At 35.9% G+C, this 21,118-nt stretch overlaps 1 protein-coding gene across 47 annotated transcripts in view; it reads left to right on the top strand.

The window, feature by feature from the left end:
• Positions 1-21,118, top strand: part of ESRRG (estrogen related receptor gamma) — a 649,428-nt gene that overhangs the window by 439,883 nt on the left and 188,427 nt on the right. The window lies entirely within an intron of this gene.

The raw sequence follows: 21,118 nt of genomic DNA, 5'->3' as shown, positions 1-21,118 counted from the left end.
CATGTCATCTACGTTAGGTATTTCTCCTAATGCTATCCCTCCCTTAGCCCCCAACTCCCCTACAGGCCCCAGTGTGTGATGTTCCCCTCCCTGTGTCCATGTGTTCTCATTGTTCAACTCCCACTTGTGAGTTGAGAGCATGTGGTATTTGGTTTCCTGTTCCTGTGTTAGTTTGCTGACAATGATGGTTTCCAGCTTCATCCATGTCCCTGCAAAGGACGTGAACTCATCCTTTTTTTTATGGCTGCGTAGCATTCCGTGGTGTATATGTGACACGTTTTCTTTATCCAGTCTATCATTGATGGGCATTTGGGTTGCTTCCAAGTCTTTGCTATTGTGAACAGGGCTGCAATAAACATACGTGTGCATGTGTCTTTATGGCAGAATGATTTATAATCCTTTGAGTATATACCTAGTAATGGGATGCTAGGTCAAATGGTATTTCTGGTTCTAGATCCTTGAGGAATCACCACACTGTCTTCCACAGTGGTTGAACTAATTTACACTCCCATCAACATTGTAAAAGTGTTCCTATTTCTCCACATCCTCTCCAGCATCTGTTGTTTCCTGACTTTTTAATGTTTGCCATTCTGACTGGCGTGAGGTGGTCTCATTTTGGTTTTGATTTGCATTTCTCCAATGACCAGTGTGATTACATTGATTTCTAACACTCCAAAAATGTGTTCAGATATAGACATTTATATAAGGTGGATCTATTTGAGAATATAATGTAAACTTTACTAAAAGACTATTATTGAAAAGTAAAAAATTAAAATTTTGTTTATAATTCTCTTTCAGTAGCATCTTGGTAATATATATTACTTTCATTGTCTTCTATATTCCAGGCTTAAATTGTAATTATATACTCATTTCTTCATTCTTTATTTACACTTATTCTTATTTTTAAAATGGCTTTTTTTTCTGAGACTTTGCTACTAATTTTATTTTATAAGTAATATTGCCTACCAGTTTAATTATGACTATCTTAACACACGTTGAATATACCAAGAATATTCAAATCATTGTGAACTACATCAATTCTAAAAATTATGTTTCCATTCCACAGTCACTATCTTAAAAAATTAATTTAACACCACTTGCCTTCCAGTGTATTTTTTTCTTAAGAAATATTTATTCTCTTCTGTTTAGTATTTTTAAGTATCCTCCATTATGTACAGTAATTAGGTTGTGGGTACATAGCTTAATGATAGTTAATAAAATCAGAAAATATCAGTTTAAAATGAATTTTGAAGTGTATTCCATATAACCAACACTCTGGTGTCAAATTAATTGCTTATAGTCTCACAGTGCATCAAAAAAGATTACACGTGTTCTTTTGCAGTTTTTGAAATCATTAAAGTTATCAATTTAGTGGGTTAAACTGTATTTTCTTGATCATTCAAAAGTATTTGGCTATATGGAGACACTGACTTAGCACTAAGATCCTGAAATAAGTTATAAAAACATGTGAATGCCTGTAAAACATTTAAAAATGGGATTTTTCGTACCCAAGTCTCCGATGTAAACAGGGGTCAGTCTTCATAAAATAAAATCTGGACTTTAAGTAGCAGTACTTTTACATAAAACTCCAGCACACTGAAACTTTCACCCTAACTTTCTGGTTTTGGCTTTTTAGAACTGATGTGAAATTCACATCATGAATGTAATTAGGAATTGTGCATTTAGATCCTGAATGTGGCGAGAATGTGATTGGGGTCTTGGAGCAGTCAAGTCTGATCTGGCCTGTGCTCCTTCAGCTAAAAGGTGGGCCTGATTATTTTACTTTGTGAAGACTTGATCACCAAAATTGCCATTAAGTCTTAAAATGCTCAATATTACTTGTATATGATTTTTTAGACTGATTAAAGAAAAGGAAAAAAAAATGCTTTAAAACATCATGTAAGACAATATATTTCCCAGGTAGCAGAGAAGGTAAGAAGGATTTGTTTGAACTCTAGAATGTTTATGTTGTTTGACTTTGAGGGAAAGGTTTGAATTAGTAAAATCATTCCAGTCAAAGTAAATGACTATTGAAAAGTAGTTTTTATAAGAAAACCTTGCCCTTAATCTTGAGATAATCTCACAGCTATTGTCTTTGTCCAGCATTCCTACAACACTGCCTGGTAGTTCCCAAAAGCCTGGGATTTCAATTTACCTGAGGACTCAAAGATTGAACTCAAAGCAGTTCTCTGTTTGCAGCATCTCTTCAGTGAATGCATTTTATTTAGGAGTTGTATTTATTTATTTATTTTTGAAGATACAGATTGGTTTGCTTCAGGTCATTACAATTATTGTCTTTCACATTTTTAGATGTTTATAATTAGATGATCAGGGAAGTTAGGTAATAAGATTTATATTGGCATCAGTTAAGTTTATAGAAGGATTAAAATCATGGTATCATGGCACCACTGCCAATCGGAATATGCCAGAAATATCTCGAGAGAGTTTTTGTCAAGCGTTTATGCTCAATTAAAATTTATACTACATGTTACTGAGCGCTTGTCTCAGGATAGCTTGGCATCATGTTGTTGTAAGTTTCCAATTGCAAGTGCTATGCAATGTATTTTGTGTGTGTGTGTGTGTTGTAGTATTATAGGATTACAAACTTTGGAAGGGAAATGCCACAGTTTTAGAAATGACACCAGAAATATGAGACAAAGAACTATTGCAACATGGGCACAGCCAGCATTTTCTGCAACATCGAAAGGCTGTAAACATATGGTTTTTATCTTTTCCACTCCATATATGAAAAGGACCTTTATGTAAGCACTGCAGACATGAGCTGAGTCACCTCACCTATGTTTTTGCTTCGTTTGCGCGTTAATTTTTGCAAAATATTTGTGAACATGCTTTATCCACCCCCCCCCCCCGCCCACCATAATGTTTCTGAGTTTTCCCATATCACTCCCTTTGAATTCTCTTCACTTTTTAAACCTGAGGTGGAATGTTTAAAATGGATGCATTCTTCATGTATAGTGCCAGAATGCTTCGGAAACCTTCACCATAGTCTTAAAAAAGACAAACTCACTAACAAAGCAACAACATGAAACATCAGGGGTTGCTGGGGGTGGGGGACGAGGAGGAAGAGGGCAGCTGGTAATTTATGATTTCTCTAGTATTGCATGTAAAGGATTTGCCAGTGTCCCACTTCCACCCCACCCCCAAACTACACACCGCTCAGTGTTAGGATGATGATAATGTACCTGGAAGGAAAAGGCAGTCCATGCCCAGGCAGGCAGCATCAGACAGGGCGCCTTGCCATCTGCCCCACCTGCTGCATTCATGAGTCCATCTGGTGACTGCAATAGCTCATTGTAGGCCTCTTCTGAGGAACATTCGGGCTGAAAAGCAGGCAGTGTGAATTATTTAGGTAGCTAGTATAAATAAATAGAAGGAAAGAAGAAGAGTAACAGGGGAAGGATCTGAAAGAACCTGCTGCTCCCTTGGTCCTGGTGCTTTGGAATGCTTTAATGCATGAAAGCATTCGATTTGCATATAGATTTAGATGTATAGATCATTGTGCAGATTACAAACCAATGAGTTTTATCTAGATTTAGATAGTGCTCAGCCTGTTTTGCACTTCAAATATGGGCAATTCTAGGTAGGGAATCTTTGGGATTTTCAACGCAAGTGTAACTGATGAAAAGTAGTATTTTTGGATATTGATTTAGCAAAATAAAACAACAGTGTGTCCTTTTGGAAACAGATGTTTTAAAATGAGGATAACACATTTGATTTTTTAGTGAATAATTTACACAGATTGTGTCCTTTTTTTCCTTACTAGATATAGAAAATTATAAAATAATTTATATGTCAATTATGCTCATTTATGTGGCCATTCAGAATATTTTAGTTAGCTACCATGTACAAAGCATTGTTTTGGATTTTGCATATACATTAATATATACTAACTATTAAATGAAAGTCTTCAAACATGTAAATCTCTATATAACTGTATGTTTTGTGCCTCAATAAACCACATGGACAGGTACCGACTTGATTAGCCCAAAAAAGAAATACTTAAAGCAATTGTAAACTACAGTCAAACAAGTCATTTATATGGAAATAGACACTGTTGCAATTAGGAAAGTTTAAACATACTGTTTTTTAAAGACTTACTGATATCATTTTGTATCTAACAAGATAAGTTTACAAACTTGTAGTGTCATTGTGGTCTAGGACGAGCTAATTTGTATGAACATGATTATAAATTGTAAATCAAAGTTTAGAACTGTGAATGGAATTGGTAGCTTCCAGACTTGAAACAAATTTTCCTATTTTTCTTCCTCAGAATCATTCAGAACATAGTATCATTTGGGGCTGTAGGTAGGGGGTTTTATTTAAATTATGATTTAAAAAAAATCTACTCCTCCCATTTTTACGTTATAGATTAACACAGACACATACATATGGATAATATTATATATTATATCTAGTAATTATATCTTATTTTATCTTATTTGTTAACTGAGTACCTATGATAAAGTCATGAAAAGAGAATTTGTTTTTTAATATTTCCTCTGGCTCTATATGTACAGAAAGGCATGTGATGTTTTGCACTTTAGAATTTACTAGATCTTTTTTTTTTCTTCTTCTTCTTCTTTCATTTTGGAGAGAGACAGAGGTTTGCTCTTGTTGCCCAGCCTGGAGTGCAATGGCACAATCTCGGCTCACTGCAATCTCTGCCTCCTGGGTTCAGGCGATTCTCCTGCCTCAGTCTCCTAGCTAACTGGGATTATAGGTGCCCGCCACCATGCTCAGCTAATATTTTTGTATTTTTAGTAGAGATGGGGTTTCACCATATTGGCCAGGTTGGTCTTGAACTCCTGACCTCAGGTGATCCACGCGCCTCGGCCTTCCAAAGTGTTGGGATTACAAGCGTGAGCCACCGCACACGGCCAAATTTACTAGATGTTTAGGGTTAGTTAACAGCATCCCACTTGACTCAATTCAGTTCCAAAGTAAATTTAAAAGATCTGCTTTTTTTGAGTCAGTGAAGTGCTAGCCTTCATTTAAATAAGCAATGTCTATATGGGGAACAGAATGTACATGAAAATGAATCACACTGCTAACTCAAAAGGTAACCAGTAATCCTTTTTATATTTTTTCAATACTTTTTACTGTAAGAAAATTTATTTATACCCAGTTTTTCCCCAAAAAGTCTTTGAGGTGATTGATTCCTTTTTATCTGCATTTAAAACCATTTTCCAGCAGCAAATAAAATGAAATATTTTCCTTACATTAAGCAACTCTGTAAAATTTAAGGTCCGTCAATAAAATTCAGGTGAGTTAGGCAAGACTGAAGTTTATCTCCCACTCACCCATTCTTTTTTGGCCCTATACTTCGCCATTTAACATCCCAGCTCTCTCTCTTCCCACCCCCACATTCACCAACAATCCCACTCCTGCACACACACACACACACACACACACACACACACATCTATCCAGCTTTGAAAACATGCCATTAAAAAAAGCCATTGTCTATTTTTTCCTTGCAGTTAAAACAAAAAGCAAAAATAAATAAATAAAATAAATTACATTTATACAGAATTAGTAACAAAGACTTTCACTTATTCTTAAATTATCTTTTCCTGAAAAGCAGGCTATTTCTCACAGAGTCACTGGAACACTGTTTGCTACTCTAGACAGGCAAAGAAGGACAAAGTTGACAGAGACAAAACTTAATTAAAGGTAACCTTTATCAAGCTTTTCCAACATATGGCCCAGGACGACTTTGAGTGCGACCCAACACAAACGCGTAAACTTTCTTAAAACATTATGAGATTTTTCTTGTGATTTTTTTTTAAAGCTCATCAGTTATCATAGTATTAGTGTATTTCATATGTGGCCCAAGACAATTCTTCCTATGTGACCCAGGGAAGCCAAAATCTTGAACATCCCTGCACGTTAGTTGTTGGTTAACTGCAAGAACAGCAGTTGGCTCAGTATTTATTTGACAACTTCAGGGAACATCTATAGATATCTTGAGGCTCCTTAGATAAACAAAGTAATTAAACGTTTAAAAAATCTTTTCACTGCATCTGTACAAGAATAGGTAAACTGTTTTCTCATTGCTTTGATTGGTTTGTATTCACCACAACTCACAGTGCTCATTTATTATTATTTTTTTAAATTTAAGGCATACTGGCAATAATCCTCCTGAGCACTCTTTTCTCTCCTTTTTTATTCTGATGTTAGGGTATTAGAACTTCTCTGATCTAATATGGACAAGACTAGAATAATTCACATGTACATGATTTCACCAACTCATGTGCTTGGGTCAACTTTGCCTGGAATATCTTTTTTTTTTTTTTTTTTTTTTTTTTTTGAGGCAGAGTCTTGCTCTGTTTCCCAGGCTGGAATGCAGTGGTGTGATCTCGGCTCACTGCAACCTCCACTTCCTGGGTTCAAGCGATTCTGCTGCTTCAGTCTCCTGAGTAGTGGGGATTACAGGCATGCGCCACCATGCACGGCTAGTTTTTTTTATTTTAATTTTAATTTTTTTTTTAGTTTTAGTAAAGACAGGGTTTTGCCATGTTGGCCAGGCTGGTCTCGAGCTCCTGACCTCAAGTGATCCACCCATCTCGGCCTCCCAAAGTGTTGGGATTACAGGCGTGAGCCACCACACTCGGCTTGCCTGGAATATCTAATAACTTCCTTTATCCTACGATCACATGAAAATATATTTGTTTCATCGGGGGAAGTCTAGAGTGTGTTTATTTTCATGAAATGGGAACTGAAACTTAGTAAATGAACATGTATCAGCACTGGCTACGAACATCTCTTTTTAGCCTTTTACAGATTTCTTTCTTAACCCTCTCTCATAAGACTGGAGAATCTATAATCTGGGTGTTAGTTTTATTTTTATTTGATCAGCATTTTCATCCAAGGTGTTTTTAAAGGCACGAATGTCACCTTTTAAAGAAAACTATGGCCTAACTATATGTAAGAAATTTTAAAAGGGAGATATTATAATTTGTCAAGGAGACACCCAGAAAAATATTAATTAGCGATAACTACTTGCTTTTAAGAATTCAGACTTTATAATTATCTAGTAAATTGGTGAGTCTAGTGATTTCATTAGAACCAAAACATAAATAAAATAAATGTGAATAAAAGCCTTTTTGTAATATTTATTTCAAAAGTAAATCTCCTTTTAGTGGTTCTTCCTGAAATTTGCCATTGACAGTTTAGTCAAATCAGCCATATTTATGGTAGTCTGGCTACTTTAAATACTGCTCTCTAATAGCAGTTATGGTGTTATTAATTATATGGGATAAGTAGCAAATAGTAGCATCCATGCTGCTTCTTAATAGCCTCTCATAAAGAACTTCATTATCCCATTCATAGGGAAGAAGGGGGATGCAATAATAAATCATGGGCATTTTTATGGATTCATAAGTCAGGAGGTAAGGTGACCATTTGGGGTTTCCCAAAAGCAAGGCTAATAAATAGGGTGGTATTTACGTAAGCACTGAAGACAGCATGGCCTGGTGATCTTTTGTTTTGGGATGTCACAGCTGGTCCAGGCATAATGCCAGATTCCTTTGTTTTCTTAAAACATATAGATTAAAACCTAGTTGTATTTGCAGGAGAGAACCCATGGCAAGAGAGGATACAGGTCTGCTGATGAGTGCAAACAGAAGGAGCAGCATCTGTGCATAAAGGAATGAAGCAGTTAAGAGAAATCTATCAGGTCCTTTCTGCTACCGTTTCCCTGACAGGATCTCACAGAATGTCAGACTGTTAATCTCAGGGTCATAGAGTAAGGATGATATTGGGTGCAGGTTTTAAAAATAATGCACTTTATTTTGGGAAGCAAGATAGTATGGTGCAGACTATGAGTTGGAAAGCCAGAGAAATTTATGCTACTGCTTAAAGGATGTTAAGTCTAGCGATCTCATAAAATAGCATGCAAAAAATGCTTGGCAAGAACAGGTACTCAATAAATATTTCATGCCCCCCCAAACTCCACAAACTTGCTCTTGATAATGGGGTTGTTAATAGCACTAGAAGGAAAGTAAAAAACTGAGATTTTACTTCTCAAAGCCAAATTAGCTTCTTACCTCAACCGACACATTCTGAAGTCGAAATGAGTCATAATAAGGATTAGTCAGGGAAGCTTGAATTGAACCTATTTCTCTTGCATGTGTGACTCCTTATCAGCCTCACACTACTTATAATTGCTGGATTCACTTTCTGAAATTAGCAAAGGGGAAAGCAAAGTAAAGACAGAAACCTAGCCACTCACTGGTTTCTTCTCTGCCTAGAGTGTTAGGGTAAGAATAGGACTATGAAAACGTAATATTTTCTGATATTAAAGGAAATGTCAAAATAAAACTAAAAGTCACCTACTAAGGTACTAAGGGAGAAAGTATAGACTCTAGCAGATTACACTGAGATTAAAGATATTTGAAGAGCTTCTCATCTTCAGTTTCTCCTATCTTTTGAGATGTATGGGAATACCATCTTTCATACTAATCCAGTAAACAGTATTATCTGGCTCTGATGTTAGGAGGCCTTTACAAGCCTTGTTACCAGTAGTATGAGAGTCCAGCTTATATGTTTAAGAGTGAGCAAATGAGTGTGTAAGTGTGAGTGTTTGTGTATGTGTGTGCCTGAGAGGTGGTCCTTAATCTATTTCAGGTGAGTTTCTTGAAGGACAGGTTAAATAAACTGAATAAGCTGATTTTATCGTCATGTGGTGATTTTTATTTATCTGATAAAATGCTTAGAAAGTAATTAATTTGTCATGGAAACATCTTGCTACTGTATATTTGCTGAATGTGTGATAATATTGCCATGACACAGGTGGGAAAATGAAGTTTTTAAAAAGCGAAAATAGCCAGAGTCTTCCTATATTTCCATCAGCTCATTTTTACTCAGACTTCTCTCTTTAAAAACAACAACTTTGCAAGACTCCTCACTTAATAGTTAAGCGAGGTATCTAAGCTAGTGAGGTTAAAGAAAAGGTGCGGGGGGCGGGGAGTATAATAGAGGCAGCAGAGATGAGGTAGTAGGTGTTGGTGCTTCGTTCTCTCTCCCCGGACCGACGATGACTGATACATCCATTAAATTTCAGCCGAGGCTGATTGACTGAGTGGATTTATATACATTTAAAAATGCAGGTCATATACCTTTTCTGATAGACTGTAAATGAGAAATAGGAATTCCTTTAAACCTCAAAGGAGGAAATCCATAGGCGAGGCTTTCTAGTCAATAAAGCTCTGCAGTGTCACTCTTCTTGCTGTGTTTATACAGTAAGTTTTAGTTAATAGATAAATATTATGCCAGGCTCTCCCTGACTTTTTCAGCAAGAGGTAATTTGTAAATTACCTCACATGGTGGTGAAGGTTTTCCAGCTTTTGTTGCAGTTTGAATTGCATTTTAGACATGAAGGGGGCAGAAATCATCTCTCGCTCCCCCTTTTTTTTTTTCCAGTGTAACAAGTGAAAATGGCATTAGTTAAGGAACAATGACTTTTATTCACACCCATTCTCTCAGTTCCTTGTCCATTTGTCCATTGGAATGAGCCACTTATCATTCTTCCAGGTTTTTCCTCTTTCAACATCAAGAGTTATGAAAGGAAAATTCCATTTTTTTCTGGCCCTCCATGACAGGTAGACTGAAGATTGTGGTCATTTGGATTAAAAACATATCCATCACCACCAGCCAGCAGGTTATTATGATGTCTCCTTTGAATATATGAATTTCATGCACTGCATGTTGGAAGTCTAAGAATGCCAACTTTTTAGATAAAGAATTATCTCATTGGTGATGTACAGCACACTGTTGCCATATTTTCTCACTTTTACAGCATTCTTGCCCTTATCACACATAATATAAATCTTTTGCTTTCATATTTAATAAAACTACTAGGTAACAACCCCCTGTACTCAGTACAGTCAACCAATCACACACCATCATTTGGCTATCATTATTTGTTTTCTTGTGGCAGATATTTTAGTAGTTCTGTAGTTTAAATGTGACAGCATATTTGATACAGCAATGCAGGTAAATAAGCAGATGACCTTATGTACGTGCTGGCGATGGCCTTGACACGCAGCCCTCAGCCTCGTGAGATTCCAGGGATAGAAAGATAGATGAATGAATAAAGTTCACAACATCAGTCAGCATTATTACCTGAACTGGCTAATCCATCAGCCAAAATTTGGAGAGTGGGGAGAAATATGTACATGTGGGTCTAGGCTAGGATAGAAGTTGCCGTTTTTCAAGAGATTGTTTTTCCTGAACTCAGTTCCCTGAGTCACAGATGCTTTGGTTCCTTAGACATTGGAGAGAGGCATCTCTTCAATTGGGGCTTCTGAAGTGATGAAACCAAACTCCTTACTTCATTTCCATTTATTTCTCTGACACCCCCTAAGTTTATTTCTTACCACCCACCATCATATTGTTTTTTTAAATCTGTAAGGTTAATGCCTCTATACTGACCATCACTTATTGTTTATTTTGTGATTTTCCCATTAAAAAAAAGAGGCATAGTTATGAGTAGAGTTTGCACAGGGACATATGTGCTCCACGAGGAAACTTTCAATTTTTTTGTTTGTTTGTTTTTGAGACTGAGTGTTGCCCAGTCGCCCAGGCTGGAGTGCAGTTGTGAGATCTCGGCTCACTGCAAGCTCCGCCTCCTGGGTTCACGCCATTCTCCTGTCTCAGCCTCCGGAGTAGCTGGGACTACAGGTTCCCCCACTATGCCTGGCTTTTTTTTTTTTTTTTTTTTTTTTTTTTTTGTATTTTTAGTAGAGACGGGGTTTCACTGTGTTAGCCAGGATGGTGTCCATCTCCTGACCTCGTGATCCACCCGCCTCGGCCTCCCTAAGTGCCGGGATTACAGGCGTGAGCCACCGCTCCCGGCCGAAACTTGCAATCTTACACATCTAACTAGTTAGCTAATGTGTAACGTTGGCCAAGTGTTTCATGAGATGGATTGTAGTAATTTTTCCTTTCCCTGTTTTCCCTCAATAATTCCTACTGAGCTTTGGATAAGAACAATCAATATCCCCGCCATATGTAGTTCCCTTCTGGAAAGTCGACAGATGACCTGTCCACATCTTAGGGGCAAACGGAGGGGACAGGGGCTTAAACCTCTAGGGTGTGGCCAGCAACTACTGAGGCTGAGAACTCTTAATACTGTGGGTTGTTAAAGTGACTCCACAGAGAAGTTTCCATGGCTCTTGGTTGAGACTATGCCTTTTTTCACAGGAGTCATTTTTATTTCCAGAAGTAGTGACAGATAGGTTTCACACTATCTTGTCTTATTTTCCTTGTGGTTAGTGGCTAATATGGTTGAATGTAGCTAAGCAGTTTTAGAAGTTGCCTCCACATTTTCCCCTGACCTGTGTTAAATTGTTATCCACATGGAATCTGATGGAGGGCTCTAACCTCATTAGTTTCTTGCATAACTTCCACACAACCTTAATTCTTAGCATGGCTATTTTGACCTTCCCTGAAATTCACCACGTTTTCTTTTGGAAAAAGACCTCATTATCACAGCTAGCACCATGCCTTGCGCTTCGAAGATACTCACAAAAGATCTGTGAATTGACTAAATTAAAGCTGTGCTATAAACACCTAGCATAACCTCTTAATCTCAGGTACTGAGAATTAAGGAAATCATTTGCTATAACATTGTGTAAATTGATGAAAGATTGTAAAACTCAGATTGCATTACTAAAGTGCTTAAACAAACACAAATCACAACGAATCTCAAAAACTGAATAACTTTTTGTGAGTGTTCAAGGTAAGTTTGGATTTATATTACAAAATCAGATGTAGATTTTAATACTTGATTATTCCAAAAATTAGAAATGATATTTTGGGCTGGGTGCAGTGGCTCACGCCTGTAATCCCAGCACTTTGGGAGGCCAAGGCGGGTGGATCACTTGAGTTCAGGAGTTGGAGATCAGCCTGGCCAACATGGAGAAACCCTATTTCTACTAAAAATACAAAAATTAGCCAGATGTGGTGGTACTTGCCTGTAGTCCCAGCTACTGGGGAGGCTGAGGCACGAGAATCGCTTGAACCCGGGAGGTGTATGTTGTGGTGAGCTAGGATCATGCCACTGCACTCTGGCCTGGGTAACAGAGTGAGACTCTGTCTTAAAAAAAAAAAAAAAAAAAGAGAGAGAGAGAGAGAATTTGTTCTACAAATTTGTAGTAGTACTTTAATTTTGCATAACGCTTTAAGCTTTTCAAAAGATTTGATACCTATTTTATCTTGTGAGTCTCAACATTCCTGTACATTAGATAAGATAGGTATTAGTATCCCATTTTATTTAACAGATGACTGAGGCACAGTGAGTTAATTAATTTATATTAATTATACATTTTGATACAGTTAATTAATGACAGCAAATATATGGTCAGGAAGTTCTACCTAATATCTAGCTCCAGATTTCTATGGTGTGAAATAAGTCAGCTTCTCCTTATTAGAAGACTTTATTTCTGTACCAATTAAGGAGTAACTATGATATAAATAATCTTAGTATTTTTTAAGTTGCTCTGTAATTTTGACTTTTCAACACTATTATTCTTTGTTATTGGGCATTTAAGAAGGACTAAGTTACATTTTTTGTTTTTATTTTAATTTGGTCACAGTTTTGTTATTTTGGGGTCAAATAGTCAAGACAGGTACATCATGGCACTTACTGAGTATACAGTTGTTTAAGAAAATTAAAGAACAAAAAAATCTTTAGAAGATTAAAGTGTTAAATATAACTATGTCTGCAGTTGACATATTAAGTTGGCTGTTATAAAATATTGATATTAAATCTCTGTGGTACAGCATTTTGTAGTGCAGAGTGAAGGATTTCAACAGAAAATCCAAGTTTGGTTCTGGTTCTACCACAGCCTTCTTTCCTCATCTGTAAAATGGAGATAACACTCATTTTACAATGTTGTCTTGAGAACCAGTAGGGTTGTAATATTTTCCGCTGCCATAGCAGAGAAAAGAAAAAGAACAAACTTTCTGTATATCTTTTTGGGACATATAAAATTATATCAGTATTTCTTAAGAACATTATTTTGAGAATTCACCATACACTGTGAGATGTGGTGGTGGAAGAGAGAACCATCCAAGCATCTATGCCAGCATCTTCAATGATCTAGGTTGGTGTAAATACACTCTAGGATGTTCTCATAAGGAAATTGCCTAGCAATAAATTTCCCAGAACAGATCCTTGTTGATAAATAACACGTGACTGTATACATGCAATGTTTAACGCTTTGTAAGTCCCATGCTAACCACCTTTTCACACTGGTGAAACCTTCATGATCTTGACTTCATGGTATCTAGAATCAGATACTCATAACTCTATTATTTAAATTAATGTCACAAACATATATTTCAGACACAGAAACTCATGAGATCAGGTTCATAGCATAAGTAAACAGAAATGATGTGTTTACTTGATGTGATGCTTTGTAATTCATTCATTTACTTATTCAACAAACATCTCTTAAGTGACACATTTATTAAGAAGATGACATGAACTCAGCATAACATGAAGTACTGGGGATACAAAGTCAAATATGATTTATAGTCTAGCCCTCAAGGAAAATGTTAATTTAAAAAACTTTTTATTTTGAGATAATTATAGACTCACATGAAGTTGTATGAAATCATACGGAGAATCCTGTTTACCCAGTTTCCTTCAGTTGTAACTATTTGCATCACTGTAGTATAATATTACAACCAGGTAATTGCAGTTTGTGGACTTTTCAGATCGCACCGATTTTGCTCATATTCATTTGTGTGTGTGTGTGTGTGTGTGTGTGTGTGTGTGTGTGTGTGTGTGTTTAGTTTGTGGACTTTTCAGATAGCACCAGTTTTACTCATATTCATTTGTGTGTGTGTGTATGTGTGTTTAGTTCTATATAATTTTATCACATGTGATTTTTGTAATCACTACCACAGTTTAAGAAAATGATCAGTTCTATGACAAAGCATTAATTTGTTTTCATATTATATATTAAAAATTATACTTTGTCAAAGAAATTGTAGCTTGACTAATTATTATATATTATTTGTAGAACACTAGGAGTACAAAAACCTCCTCTGTTGATTCCCATAATATTTGTCTCCTTTCTTTTCATTCATAAATGAAGATAATATAATAGCTTCATAGCTGGGCTGTAAACACTGAGTTCAAAGATGTGGTCTGTTTTGTTTACCAAGTTATAGGCTTAAAACATGATAGGAATGAATGAGTGAATATATGGACAATGCTGGAGCCAAAACAGTGTTTAACAGAAACAAAAATTGGGCCAGGTGCAGCGGCTCACGCCTGTAATCCCAACACTTTGGGAGACCGAAGCGGGTGGGTTGCTTGAGTCCAAGAGTTCAAGACCAGCCTGGGCAATATGGCGAAATTCTGTCTGCATTTAAAAAAAAAAAAATTAGCCAGGTGTGGTGGCACGCACCTGTAATCCCTGCTACTCGGGGCTGAGGCGGGAGGATCACTTGAGCCCAGAAGGTCAAGAGGCTTCTGCAAGGTCTGATCATGCCACTGCACTCCAGCCTGGGTGACAGAATGAGACTATATGTCAAAAGAAAATAAAGAAAAAACAATGAAAAAAAAAAAAAGAAAGAAAAGAAAAGAAAAAGAAAAAAGAAACACAAATTGACTGATTTCTCTTTTCTCCTTAGTTACCTTCAGTAGCTTCCCATTACCTACAAAGTGACATCTAATCTAGGTAGTGTGATATTTCAAATCTTCTGCAATCTGGCCCCAATGGGCTTCTGAACCCAGTTCTGATTCCATATCCCCTACAGTATACTTCAGAACCGCCGCCTTCTACACTCTCTGAGACTATTCCCTACTTTCTCACTTTTGGGGTCATCCTCCTTCACCCGAAAATGGCATTTTTCTTCCTTGCTCACTGATATCCTTCTGATTCAATGCAAACAATTTTTATTTAATCTTGTTAAAATTCACAATGAGATATACCTTCCATTTAACAGCTTTAGCAACCAAGACTTGTAGATACCATGTCAGAGTTTACCTTTAGCAAATGACAATGCTGGTGAACTCAAAACCAGGCCTTCCAATTAAAAATCTTATAATCATAATACTACCTCACCCAGTAGGTTTTTGGGTTTTGTTTTGTTTTATCTTCCATAAAATAGTTTTTCTATGCTTAATGTTTTATTTCACAGATTCTTGAGATTGTATAAACAACACTTTTATTTAGGAAATGTGTGATCCAACATTTAAAGTCCACAACTTTTTTTGTGTGTGAATTCATGGTTTGTTCATTTACTCAACAACCCAGGAGCAGGGTTAAATAGAAATGTAAAACAATTAATTCATAGTGGAAGGATGGAAATGTAAGTACGTACAGTCATTTCTCCATGTCTGTGGGTTCTGCATCTGTGGATTTGACCAACTGCAGATAAAAAATTTCAGAAAAAAAGGATGGTTTTATCTATACTGAACATGTATAGACTTTTTTTTTATTGTCATTATTCCCTAAAGAATACAGTATAATGACTATTTACATAGCATTTATATTATATATGCTATTACAAATAACCCAGAGATGATTTAAAGTATATGGGAAGATGTCCACAGGTTATATGAAAATACTACATCAATTTATATATGGGACTTGAGCATCTGTAGACCTTGGTATCTGAGAGGAGGTCCTGGAATGAATCCCCCATGGATACTGAGGGACAACTGCACATTAAAAAGGATGTTAAAGTTGGGTGTGGTGACTCATGCCTCTAATCCTAGCACTTTGGGAGGCCAAGGCAAGGGGATTGCTTGAGGCCAAGAGTTCAAGACCAACCTGGCCAACGTCGCAAGATGCCATCTCTAGTTTTTTTTTTAATTACACACACACAAAAAGATGTTAACTGTAATTATAGAAATAGGTGCATAGTATTATGAGCCTAAAGGAAAGAGTGTCAGGAAAGACTTGCTGAGGAAATAATAACCCAATTGTACTTTTACTGATGAATGGAAATTGTGCAGAAAGTGGAACCAAGGGTAAGAAAGTTGAATTCCAGAGAGAAGGTAAAGCAGTGTGAAAAGCTGATTAGCATGGGGACTTACAAAGTGTTAAGCATTGCATGTATACAGCCATGTGTTACTTATCAACGAGGATATGTTCTGGGAAATTTTTTGTTAGGCAATTTCCTTACGTGTACATCCTAAAGTGTATTTACACCAACCTAGATCGTATAGCCCACTACACACCTAGGCTATGTCATATAACCTAGAGGCTACAAATGTGTACAACATGTTTCTGTGCTGAATAATGTAGGCAATTGTTACATAATAGTAAGTATTTATGTATCTAAACATATCTAAACATAAGGTACAGTAAAAATATAGTATAAAGGATAAAAAATGGTATACTTGTAGAAGACACTGAGCATGACTGGAACTTACAGGGCTAGAAATTGCCCTGGGTGAGTCAGCGAGTAAATGGTGAGTGAATGTGAAGGCCTGGGACATTACTGTATCCTACTGTAGACTTTATAAATACTCTACACTTAGTGAAAGTACATTTATTTTAAAATTTCCTTTGTTCAATAATAAATTAGCCATAACTTACTGTAACTTTTTAACTTTATATAAACTGCTAAAATGTTAAACAACTTTTTGTCTCTTTTCATCATAATACTTAGCTTTGAACACAAACATGCTGTACAGCTGTACATTTTTTTCTTTATATTCTTACTCTATAAGGTTTTTTCTGTTTTTTAGATTTTTTTTTTACTTGTTAAACTCTTTTGTTAAAATATAGACACACACACTCACTTGCCTAGGCCTACACAGGGTCAGGAGTATCCATATTACTGCTTTCCACCTCCACATCAAGTCCCACTGGAAGGTCTTCAGGGCAGTAGCATGCATGAAGCTGTCATCTCCTATGACAACAATGCCTTCTCCTGAAATACCTCCTGAAGGACCTGCCTGAGGCTGTTTTACAAGTAACTTTGTTTTTTTTTTTTTTAGTAAGTAGAAGGAGTACACTCTAAAATAATGATTAAAAAGTATACTAAATACATAAACCAGTAATGTAGTCATCTATTATCATTATCAGTACAACATGTTGTACATAATTGAATGTGCTATACTTTTATATGACTGGCAGTGCAATGTGTTTGTTTACACCAGCATCATCAAAAACATGTGAGTAATACATTGCACTATGACGTCACTAGGTGATAGGAATTTTTCAGCTCCATTATAATTTTACAGGACCAGTGTCGTATTTGTGACCTGTTGTTGTCTGACATGTTGTTACACGATGCATGATGGTTTAAGATACAAGGCTGAGGTTGAAGGGAAAGGCCGGGTCAGCTCAGGGAAGGCCGGGTCTGGACACTCGGATTAAGAGACCTGGTATCCTGTAGCATGTGTGGAGCCATTGAAAGGGATGGATGGTGAACTTGGCCAGATTTGTCTTCAGGGATACACGCAGTTTTATTATTCTACAGAAACCCCTTTTCAGGAAAACATGAATTAGCTGTATAATTATGTTGTTTCTCCTTAATACTAAATGCTATAACCTTTGTGTGTGTGAAAGTTAAAGGCAAGAAATGAGCCCTATGATCTATTTCCTTTCCTGCTAAGGAAAGTGTTACTTAGGTGTTACTACATCAGAAGCATTTGGCAAATTGGTGATGAAATAATTTTTCAATTTATTCCAGTTGCTATGCAAGTTTTCTTACCTGGTAGCCTCTTAGAAATTATATATTTCTTTTGAAATGTATCATTTTACCTACTCAGGTTTTATATGTGGTATTTTTCTCCCTAATACGTTCTACTTTGTGTATATATACTTTTAGCTTAACCGTATTTTAAAAAATCAAATGACTATCCTCTTTTTCTTATTTCTACTTCCTAAATTCTACATTTTTCTTTATTCTATATTCTATAGCATCTACTTCCTTATTACAAAAGCCAAACCAAACCAAACAAAGAAAATGTTTAAGCCTACCTTGACTGACTTACACTGCACATTATGACTACCCACACATTGCAAATTTCCTAAAGCCATTTTATTATTGGACATATTTTGAGGGAAGAAAATGGCGAATGAAGGCAGGTTAGCTTTCTTTTCTTCCAAAATATACACATGAATGCATTTATGTTATGTTTACAGTTGCAAGGATTTTATAAGTTTTTAAAAACAGAATATGAAAAACATTTTATCATTCAAGTCAGTGAAATATTTTTCACCGCAGGCCTTAGTTAAGAAAAGAGCTGGCCTAAGAGATGGAAATCTGGAGTTTGAATTGGGTTTTGCCTGTAATTCTGGGAGTCCTTCAATAAGTCCTCTCACTTCCCTAGTCCATTGCGTGTAAATGAGAGGTGGAAGTAGGCACTGATAAAAGAATATTCTAGATCCGGTTATTTATGATCTGGTACAGAGCATAGGAATCAAGGAAAACTTCTGGTAATGCATTGCTATTATGTTTAACCCATGGTTTAAAATTTTGTTTAGATTACCTTTTAGATACAATTTACAACCAGACATATTTTCTGTGCAGTTAGATGAGGTTTGACAAATATGACCCATATAATTCATAAAACCCCCAGCTTCCCTATGTTCCTCTCTAGGCAATCCCCACTCCTTGCTCCAGAAAAACCACTGTGATTTCTATGATGATGATTAGTTTTCCTTGTTCTGCAACATCACAGAATTTTAGAGTATGTATTCTTTTGCATCTAGCTTGTTTTACTTGGCCAGGATGTTTCTAAGATCTAGCAATGTGATTGCATTTATCACAGTTCATTTCTTTTTATCTTTGACTAGGATTCCTTTGAGTGCACACACACATGCAAACACACACACACACACATATACACACAGGTATATATTTCATAATTTTTTTATTTGTTCATCAGTGATGGACATTTGATTTGTTTTCAGCTTAGAGCTAATATTATAAATAAAGCTGTGATACACATTCCTAAGCAGTTCTTTTTGTGGAGATATGTTTTCACTTGTAGTAAATATCTAGGAGTGGAAATGCTGTGCTATGGTGTCCATTTAACTTTATTAGAAACTTCCAAACATTTTTTTTTTCTGATGAGGCTGTGCCATTTTATACCCTCCCAGCAACATATGTGATTTTCAGTTGCTGCGTATCTTCCTCAGCATTCATTGTTGTCAGTCTTATGAATTTTAGCTTCTCTTATGTGTGTGAAGAACTGAAAATTTTCTTTAATTTGGAACTGAAATAGAAATTCTAAAAATTATGGAATACATGTTATAATTTAGGGATATCAGAATTAGCATATTCCTTATTGAATAATGAAAATCTTAAGAGAGTTGCCTTATATTTTTTCATCTGTATAATCTTTAATCAGTTACATTTGTTTATGACAACCATTGATGTTTTTATAGGGACTGTAAAGATAATATGTTTGTGTGTGTAGGCATATTTATTCAGGTCTCAAGTTTTTTGTTTGTTTCAGTGTTATAAAACAGTTTATCTTCTTTCATGATCTCCCATATCTCTTAAAAATCAGGCTTCTATTACATCTGATAGTTGAAATCCTAATTTTTAAAAACCCCAAAAATCCCAACATTTTGGATTTTTAAAAAATGTGTTAAGAGACTACAAAGTCCAGCCATGGACTTTACATGTTAAAGTCTTCTCTATAAAAATATATTTATGGGTGATAATCAGACCTGTGATAAATATAAATTTTATATCATAGTCTCTCCAATTATTTCTGAAAGTGAGGGAATAATATTATGTAACCTAGCTAGTGTTCTATAATACTGGGTAAGAGAACAAAATGGTAATTACTGTAATGGTTATAGAAAACTTAGGTAGTGAGCCTGTTGACTAAATGTGTAATCAAAACTCACCCCAGTATTCACATGGTACCTTTTTTGCATTTTGTGATGGATGCTTGTGGATCTTTATGTACTATTGCCTTTAGAGATAACAAATTTCCACAGACTTGGAAAGCAATAAAATACATTTAACACTAAATCTTTACTGAGCATAGTTTAATCTTTCTCTGATACAGAAAGCACTTTCTAATTTTATAGCTCTGCAGACTCATTATTGCGAATGCCAGTTATTATATTGGCTAAGAGTAGAAGCAATGGTGAATCAAAAGGATGTGCTAATAGAATCTTAGATTGAGGGAAGTTAATGTGTGTTTACCCATATGCATCTCTGTGTTTTACGATATATGTAATTGTTTTCCATTTCTATTTCTCCTAGGTTTTTTCCCCAACCCTTCTCCACTCTTTCTGAATATATACACCACTCTCTTGAGTTTCCTTACCTAAAATACAATTTCAGCTTTTCTCTATATGAAAGCGATGACAAAGTGATTTTACAGCCAGTTCTGAAAGTGACTAAACTTGACAACAATTGTATTTTATGACAACCTCTGCTTTCATGTCCCCGGCCTACTTTTATATCTTTTTTTTTTTTTTTACCCCAAATATGAACAATTTCATATCTCTTCATTGGCTGAAAACAAATCCCCTTACCAGGAATACATTTTAATGGAAGAGAGCCTGCTTCACATACGTCACCAGAGCCTTAACATCTTAACTCTGTAATATTCAATTTCTCACTCACTGAGAACCAAAGCCTTGTTTTTTGTAGTTTTATTTTTGTTTTGTTTTTGTGTGGTTTGTGTTCATAAAGGTTGGGGAAGAATTAGTATTATGGAACTAAACCAGATTAAGGGGGAATGTGAATTAGATTTGGTAACAGATGGTGCTGTGGAAATTAAAGGTTCTTTGCGAATGGAAGCGACAGCAGCTTGCCTCTGTTCTCTCTGTCTCTCGTTCGTGCACTTGATAGACGGGTATAAATCACAACAATCCTGTCTTGACAGCCAATTTCGAGAATTTGATCTGGTTAAAGACATGGCTTTCCCGCTCCACTCACCGAAACCTGCTTCTATTTTATTTTTACACAGCACCTTGTCATATTTAGAAAAGCAGGCTTGCCTGCTTCCTCTTAATGAAATTTTTTCTTAATTACAGTTTTAGCTCTTTAGTGTTAATTACTTTTTCATTCAGCCTGAATTTTCGTTATATCTCTCAGGGATTATTTTTTCTTTTTTTCTCACCCTTTTCACTCACGTATATTCTTTCGT

The sequence above is a fragment of the Macaca fascicularis genome, chromosome 1 (genome assembly GCF_037993035.2).
Source record: "Macaca fascicularis isolate 582-1 chromosome 1, T2T-MFA8v1.1".
Lineage (NCBI taxonomy): Eukaryota > Metazoa > Chordata > Mammalia > Primates > Cercopithecidae > Macaca > Macaca fascicularis.
This window is presented reverse-complemented; position numbering and strand designations above follow the sequence as displayed.